General features: G+C 45.7%; 2 long non-coding RNA genes across 5 annotated transcripts; one reads left to right on the top strand and one right to left on the bottom strand.

Moving 5' to 3' along the window:
• Positions 1 to 528: 528 nt before the first annotated feature.
• Positions 529 to 4,716, top strand: LOC128907101 (uncharacterized). 4 transcript variants are annotated; one of them, XR_008465469.1, is made up of 3 exons: positions 542 to 1,468; positions 2,269 to 3,568; positions 4,093 to 4,716. It is a non-coding gene; the product is annotated as an uncharacterized LOC128907101 (long non-coding RNA). The 4 variants fall into 4 exon arrangements; XR_008465470.1 differs by having other exon boundaries at positions 543 to 1,468; positions 2,269 to 3,309; XR_008465467.1 differs by lacking the exon at positions 4,093 to 4,716 and having other exon boundaries at positions 529 to 1,468.
• LOC128907102 (uncharacterized) lies at positions 2,314 to 4,006 on the bottom strand. Its single transcript, XR_008465471.1, has 3 exons — positions 3,849 to 4,006; positions 2,555 to 2,763; positions 2,314 to 2,450 (listed from the first exon to the last, which is right to left on the bottom strand). It is a non-coding gene; the product is annotated as an uncharacterized LOC128907102 (long non-coding RNA).
• Positions 4,717 to 8,628: the final 3,912 nt, after the last annotated feature.

Genomic DNA, 8,628 nt, shown 5'->3' with positions numbered 1-8,628 from the left:
TCCCTACAGGGGCAGAGCACTGCAGTGCCTGCCACCTTTTGGCGTTGGGCCTTAGGCAAAATGCAGCTTTGCCCTTTTACTTCTGGCCCTGTGAAAGTCAGGGAAGTGTTTATAAGAAAATGTTTTCCACTTGTGGTAGATAGAGCCTCAGTAGTTCAGCTGAAATTGCCTGGATGTTCTAAACTTATAAGCATCATCCCACCAGAGATGTGTTCTTGAATGTTAAATTTAGGCTAATTGGAGGCATATCCTTTAATTTAGCAAACTGAGGTTACTAATACAGATCAAGAGCTAAAAATTAACAGTGGAGCTGATGTATACTAAATGCCTAAGTGATATCTTAACCTATAATTATACAAGTTCTGTTAATAGTGAATAATTCAGATCTTCAGGGATTTCAATAGTCTAATGGGCTGTAGTTATTTCCAATTTACATTATGGTTGCTAGGTTTCATTAAAATGAGAAAAAGGCTATATAGCGTAGCAGAAGAAAATTGGTGTTTCAAGTTATCACCCAGGAATCAAAATATGAAATTTAAATTAGAAGGTGTCCAAGCAACACGGTGACACCAAAGCCAAGCGCTGATAATGAAAGTAGGAAGACAGCGAGTTTGCAGAGAATATGAAAGGAAGACGGCACTACTAGCAACGCACTCCGTAACAACGATATGTTAAACACTGCGCTACGGTATAGCACGTAAGGAGTCCAAAACATATTGCAAGGCTTAATTAAGCCTTGCTGCATCCTTCTTGAGTTATTCAAATTTTGTTATCGCTGATTGCAGACGGCAGGCTGAGGCACGATAAAGCACACGGCTTATCTGAAGTCATGGGATGACTCAGGAGGATGCGCGAGCAGCAGCCGGGGGCCGCAGCCTCCTCTCCGGCCGGGATCGGCCATGCCATGGCTTTGGGAGGCTGCTCAGCCTGTCCCCCTCCACACTTTGCCACCGCCTCCATCATCCTCATGCCCCAGTCTTCTCAGCTGGGCTGAGACACGTGTGTCTGGGAGATGTGCTACACACCAGATCGCTCAAGGCAATGTGGGTTAAAGCTAGTGCTTTCCGGAGAGCCGGAGGGAGTTTGTTATTCATTGAAATCACTGTGGACATCTGGCTTGCGCTGCAGCCCCACAAACACACCGGCATGACTGCAGGGACGGCAGATCACAGCGGGAGCTTGGAGAGCCCACCTTCAGACACCACTGCCACCGCCGAGAAAGCCCTGTGCATCCAGCCCCAGCCACATGTGCTTCCACAGACCCGGGATACGCTTTATGGGGGGATCACAGCATACAACCCACTTAGGACAGCTAATGGTCTCCTCTTAGCCCAGCCCACCCAGGCTTTCAGAGCGAGTCAAGGTTTTGCTGACTCCAGGCTTAAATCCATCATTGTCACCCATTGCCACTAGTCCCAGTGATGTCGTCTCTTCCAGCTCCTGCTCTCCTGAGCCATACCGTATGCAGGTGAACTATTTTTGGAACAACGAGGATAAATGAGATTAATTGATGGATAATAAAAATACCACAGAAATTAATAGGAATGTGCAGCAGGTGTTACAATTAGTAGAAGTCAAGCTATCTGACACCTTTTGGTGTCTAAATTTGACTTTAAATCTCTTTTTAATTCTTCTGGAGTGTACTTTAAATACAGAGTATCATCTGCTGCTTATGAGCAGAGTAACAACTAAAATAAATGTTCTTTTGTACCTAAAGATTAGCTATTTCCTCAATGTTTTGTTAGTGATTCATGTTACTTTATGTAAACTCAGCCTCAAATTCCTCACTTGTATATCAGTTGGGTTTTTGAATCTAAATAAAGTATCAGAATTTCTCTAAAAAGGCAGAAAATACTGCTGGCTTTGTTTGTTTGTTTGTTTCAATTTAAACACCTTGAAGTGCTGCAGTTTTCATGTTAGTGAATGAGCCGCAGGATGAAGATTTAGAACTAAATAGTTCTTTCTTTAGAAAATATTTAGAACTAAATAGTTCTTGCTTTAGAAAGTAGGTTTTCCCAACAGCTCCTTTTTATTTGTTCTGAATCAAAGTAACCTCTTAGATCTCGCTCTGAAATACGTGTACCCATTTTGTAACATATTGCTAAATATCTCTGATTTACATAAGAAGTAACAGCAAAACTCCATGTACATCGTGTTAGTTAAATTATTATTATTATGATGTAATTACATAATGGAGAAATAGCAAATTCAAACTCTTAAAATGCTGATCATGAAGTATGTTAAATTACAGCATTGCCTCAACTGCAGGGCAGGTGTGCTGAGCGGCACACCCTCCGCCACGCAGACGGTGGGATAAACCAGGGCACAACGTGGCTTCTCACCTGGAAACCGAAGGAAACCACCACCTGAGGAGACATTTTGGACCTCTGCTGTCTCCCGCAACCAGGACACGCTTCAGGGTTCACAGCTGTAGGACTTGGAAGCCGTGCCTAGTGATGCACAATAGATACGCAGTGCCCTAAGTGATCCCGCAGGTGGCTTCACTCTGAAATTGCAAGTAAAAAGAAATCCTTCCCAAGCCTATTTTTTTCACCTGTGGCAGAGGGCGAGGAGTCAGCAGGTTTGGATTTGGCTGGGGAAGACGAGCTGCAGCCACCAGTGACCACGAGGCCTGAAGCTCCCTGAACCCTACTCCTCCGGCCACGAGCCATCTTCAGCAAACCACATCGGCCTCCCAGTAGTCCAACCAAATGGCGTACCCGCCAGATGCGTGCAGTGCAATTACCCACTGGTTGGAAACCGCTTTCAGATTGGTAGAAAAGAGACGCTTTGTTACTACAGAGTTACGTTAAGCAGCAACACCACCAATCAATAAAAATCACCAAATAATTAAGCGTCTTCAGACACTTAACACCCACAGCGACTGCCATTAAGCAGAGGTCTGAGGGCTGCTCACAAATCTCTCCAGCATATTATAAATTCCCCCTAGAGCGCTTGGATGTCCCAGCTCTGGCGATGCATGCTGCCTACACCGCAATCCCCTCCCGCTGCTATTAACAGGAATGGTTTCACATTTAAAAATGGTGTCCTGGGAATATGGCTGAGGATGCAGCACGCTGGAGAGGCATTAGCAAGGAGAGAGACAAGCGGATGGTCAGAGCCATGCAGGAGACCAGACCGTGACTCACTGCGTAACCTGGAGGAACTCATTTACCCTCTCATCTTTAGGGCAACCCTCTGTGAGAAATGTCTATCAAAATTTAATTAGTTCGTGGACTGTTATGTACTCTGATTAATAATATTTAGAGTGCACTTGGAGATCCCTGGATAAAGGTTGGGAGTTTTTTTGTAAGTCTGTTATTACTACCTTCATAGCTTTCATTTCTTGTGTCCCTGAGCTTAAAGGAGTTGTTTCTAACACTGTGCACATTTTGTGCTAGTGTCAAATAGCGTGTTCACAGGGCATAAACCATCTGGTTTTGCTGAAACTAAATATTCCCGTGTTTACTTAGGAAAATGGATGCAGACGCTTTCAGTTCTCGCAGCTGTTCCTTCCTGGGAAACAGGAGGAGGAGAGGAACATTTTTCTCTCCAAAGCAGAGGAATAGTAAGCTTGATTGACACTCCCCAAACTGCAGATCCCGCAGGCCCAAATTATTTGCCTTGTTTTGCTTCAGAAGTCCTTCTCCCCTTCCTTGCCTGGGGAGCAACGCCACAGCGGGTGTAGAGTATTTCTGATGGTCTGCGGGCAGTAGGACAGGCTGCCAGGGGAACCGAGATTGTGTCATACGCTAATAAATATAACGGGGCGGGGGGGGAAGCTCCTCACGCTTTTAAATAGTTCTGACACCGGGGAGATGAAGTAATCCGCGATACCTACGCCTCACCTTGCCCTTGTTTTGTTTTGCGTATGGCTCCCGGGAGGCTCCCTCCTGCCGCCGAGGCGCTGCTGTCTTGCCCAGGCTCTAACCCAGCTGGCAGCTACGGGGATAGGGCAGGGGTAGCTGCTCTTTTCAAAGCAAGACTTCCAAGTCACGCTTACTGGATTGAAATGTCTATTCTTTTTTCTTTTTTAACTCTTTCACCACTGTTTCTTGCCATGAACAATCCGTTTTCTTGTTTTAATTCCAGAGAAAATAAGGGAAGATCTAGACCTGGCCTGCCTTTTAAGTATGCAAAAAAGGCAATGAGGACATACTCCACTCACAGGAATCGAGGGTCAGTATTAATCTACGAAAAAAAAATCTTGTTCTTCAAAAAATATTATTACTAAAGCTTTGACGATTATAGAAAACACATTTGTGTATCAGCCAAAGATCTCATCATGGGTTTCAAATATTTCAGTTATGTCTCTTCACTCCCTGGAAAGGTTCACATATGTCATTAATTGTGCTTTATAAACGCGGGAGTTAAAAGTGAGAGCTCACCAAAGTTGCCCAGGTGATGATGAGCAAATGTACGACAAGAATCAGGGGAGGTGAACTCTGACTTACCTATTAGCTCTTTGAAGTGGAAAGAATAAGTGTAAAACATAAGTAGAATATTTACGGTGTTACTTTAATACTAGCCTGCCCCTTTGTTTGGATTAACTATTTCTACAAAGTATAATAGCTACATCAAGACGGATGGACCAGCTCCATCGCTGAATGATTGGGGTATTCGTCGGACACAGATCCAGACTCAAGTCCCTGTCCCAGTGGACATTTAACTACTTACACGAAGTGTTGCAGTTCCAAAAAGTGAGAAACCAAGAGACCTGGCCAGAAGTTTTTCACATCCTAGGTACCTGCATCCGAACCCAAATCACTGGCTATTTTGGGACTGTCCTCCTTCTCTAATTTCTCAGGAAAGTTGGGAAAGTCTTGTTTTACCTCAGTGTAGAAAAGCATTATTTTCGTGTTGCTTTTTTTTTTTTTTTAAATCTTAAAAGGCTATAACGAAACCTACTATTTACCTAGCTTTAGTGTAAACACTGAGAAACGAAAAGTCATAAAGTGAGATCTGTTTGGTTTTCTGCACCTGTCTCTGAATCTAAGCTTTTGGGACAAAACAGTGATAATTTATCTGCAGTCTTTGCGTATTTTGAGATTACTTCGATACTGTTTCTTGACATTTCTGACTAAAGGCACAGGACCTGTGAATATTTTGCAAAGAAACTACCCTAAGAAAATACATGGCCGATTTGGACGACTAATTTCTGTTTCAAGGCCAAAACTGAAGGTGGCCACTGAGGAGGCAGCGGTGCTTCAGCTGTTGCCGCTCAGGGAGAATATGTTCCTAATTACACGCTGGAAAACGAACCACATGGCTCCTCCCAGCTTCCTCCTCCCATCTACATAACAGCTGCAGTCAGCCCTGAGTTATAGTCGGCGAAGGTGACAGAGTACATTAGAAACAAGCTGTAGCGATGGAATGACGCTGTAAAATACTGCTGCGTGCTGTCTAGCAGGTAACTGATGACAGACCTAGGAAGGCAATGCAGCCGGGGATGTGGTTTTTGAAGGCAGCAGTTACAATGACATAATAAATAACTTTAAAGTGCGTGTAGTGCACTAACTTTAAAGCGCAGCGAGTAGCAGAAGCACTGGCTCGCCCAACGTTAAGGTTACTAGGAAAGAGCAGGTAACATCAGAGATGCTGGTTCTTGGCAGCTGGGGACACAACCGTCTGCAATTCCCAGCAGCAGCATGAGAACTCGTGTCTAGAGAGACACAGTTTAGGGAATGACACTTACTAACATAATCTTTTGCCACCTTCTCTGGAAATGTCTGGCCTTCAAATCTCCTAAACTCAGCAGAAGAGCAGCGCAAATTAAAGGACAGCTCGAGGCAGCATGCAGATAAGGAGAGGGAAGTTGATACATAGGGTATTTAGGGTAAATAACACTGAGACCAAGGAGAGGAAAGTTAGAAGCAAAGCCATGTTGGTGGACATTAGGGGAAATGTCAAAATAACCGAAAGGAAGTTTAGAAAGTTGAGCATTATTAATGAGAATTTGCCCCAGGTATCAGCAATGTTCAGCTCCTCCTGCTACTTAAATCACCAAGTAGATATCTTTGGTCTGTATCTGTGTATGGTATAATGCTAAAAATTACTGAGCATCTCCCCCTGATCAAAGAAAACGTATTCGGTCCACATTAACTATTTCTTTCTGAATCACGGAAGACAACAAGCCTCATTCTCTGATCTTTTAATTCTGTTTGCTGTGCTGGGATTACGTCAACGTAAACCATGGGACCTGTCAAGTTTTACCCACTGAAGGAGAAACTCATGTCCTGTTTTCCCCGCGCAAGCCAGGAAGCCAGGCGGCGGCGGGGGCAAACCCTATGGGGTTGTGCAGCGCAGGGAGGTGACCACCTCCCGTGTGACAACCCACATGTGGCCGGGCAGCGGCCCTGTCACCCAGCCACCTTCCCACCGCCGGGTCCGAGGGAGGAGGAGGGACGGCGTGCGTGCCCTGGTGTGCGAGCTGGGACGGATGCAGCCACGACGGGGAGAGAGAGGCGTCCTGTGAGGTGTCCTGCTTCCAACGTCAAGGGCAGCACCACTGCGCTCTCCTCATCGTATGACCCGGCTCTCTGTCAGCCAACTCAAGAAAACTGAGAAAACAGAGTAGAAGTGAGATGGAGTAGAAAAAACAAGCTTAAATATATTTACCAGAGATCCTCAATAATGCAACGGCACGAGTTACACAGGTCAATGTGGGTTCAGATGGGATGTGGTGTAAAGTAGACAGTGGCGCAGCGTCTACAAGGACATCAGTGAGGGATTTTTTGCAGCTTGTTCTGTTCCCCAGCATCTCCGCTTATTATTTTGTTATTATGCTATGCCACTGAATTGTTTCTGGAACATGCTGACATGCCTGGTATAAACAGTTGTTATGGAATTACGTTTTGCTCAGTGTATCTGAAAGTTTAGTATCTTCTGTAATCTTGGAGGGCAGATTAATTGTATCTTTGTGCCACAGTGAAAGATAATTTCATATCCCCGTTTTGTTGTCAATGCAGAATGTTCTGTGATGTTCTATTATGATGTTGGAACCTGATGTTGCGACGGCTTAAAATAACCTTCAGGGCAGTTCGGTTGTGTGAAATGAAACTGGGACAATTCCTAAAAGCTCAAGAGGGGCTGTGGATCTATTAGTTTTGGCAGCAAGAAAGCAGTTGGGATAAGGAAGATCCTTTTAAAAGCTGAATAATTATTTTTCTTAGTTTGACAAAAAAAGAAAGAAAAACATTTTAAGATTTCTTTTTCTTTACTTTTTCACTACTAGCAGAATTTGAATAATAAGAAAGGATAGCTGTATATGCTTTCAGCAGACGAGCTGGAATTACATTTCCGTATATGCTACCTACAAACGGAGATACAAAACCAATTTTCTTTTCTGGAGTTTCTTCCACTTCCTTTGGTGTATCAAGTGAAACTTTATTATCATTGCATAGGTATTTCAAAAGAGTGTTCTTTTGCCTGACTGTCTGGACACCTAGCATCATCTGACGCCTAATCATTGCCCCGCCTTGTCCTAATTGCTTTTGTTTTGCTCATACTCATTTTCTCCTAATCAAGAGATGAAAAACTGTGTTTTGAAATCATTTAAGGTGAAAGGATTTTGCTGGCTTGCACAGACCGATGGAAAAATTCAAGTTCGAGCTCACAGAACTAAGTTTCTACATCTGTATTTAGGCATGTAAATAAGCTGCCTGTTTTTTGTAGAACATCTGCTCTTTGTTATTTTGTCAACATACACGTATTTGTCTGCTGTCCCAGTTCACAAGTTTTCACCACCTACATTTTAAAGCACTTCTCTGGCCATCCAAGGCAAGCATCCGTTGACAGAAGTATGTAAACTAACATGTCTTTAGAGCATTCGTCTTTAAAAAGTTTCAGAAAACACCAAAAAAGTATTCTGGGCGGGTCCAGCTGCAATGAAACACAAACCACATCGGTTAGGAGGTTTTTCTGACAACTGTGTTAGAGGAGAGCTATAAAGAGCACAACTTGTCGTTCCAGTTCTTACTGATATTTTTTTTTTAATAAACTCTGAGCTGTCGCAGGCGCAGTTTCAGCAGGAGGGGTGACACACAGGTTACACACAGCCTGCTAGGACTCTTTTTTTTTTTGCCTTTTGCCCATCATTGATGGCTGCCAACGTAACCCCTTCTTCAGGCACAGCCACCGCTCCCCGGCCGTAACACGCCACAAAGAGCCGGGGCACCGTGAGAAGTGCCAAGTGTCCCCACATCCAGGATGAAGTCCTGGGAGCGGGTCCCCGAGTTTCAGAGGCAGCCGGCGGAGCCGCCCAACCCCTCGGGGAGGGCGTTCTGACAGGAAAGGGCCTCCTCATCCCTCGCTCCGCGGCGGCCTGAAGGGGCTGACCCAGAGGGAAGCCCCACCGGGGTCTGGCTTAGAAGCCCACGGCTCCGCGGCACGGGCAGAGCACAGGCCACGGAAGACCGGCCCGGGGCAGGGCAGCTCCCCCCTGCCGGGCCCGGCGAGCGAGGCCCGAGGTGCCGCCCGCCTGTCCGGTTACCGGGAGACCGGGGGGCGGGAGGGCCGCTGACGCTCTGCGCATGCTCCCCGGAGCCCGCCAGAGCCGCCTGCGCCTGCGCGGTGTCCAGAGCGGCAGAGGCGGGCGGGGTGCGGGGGGCGCATGCGCCCCAGCGGCGT

Source organism: Rissa tridactyla, chromosome 3 (genome assembly GCF_028500815.1).
Source record: "Rissa tridactyla isolate bRisTri1 chromosome 3, bRisTri1.patW.cur.20221130, whole genome shotgun sequence".
NCBI classification, from domain to species: Eukaryota; Metazoa; Chordata; class Aves; order Charadriiformes; family Laridae; genus Rissa; species Rissa tridactyla.
Note: the sequence above shows the minus strand (reverse complement) of the source record. Positions and strands in the feature narration are given on the sequence as shown.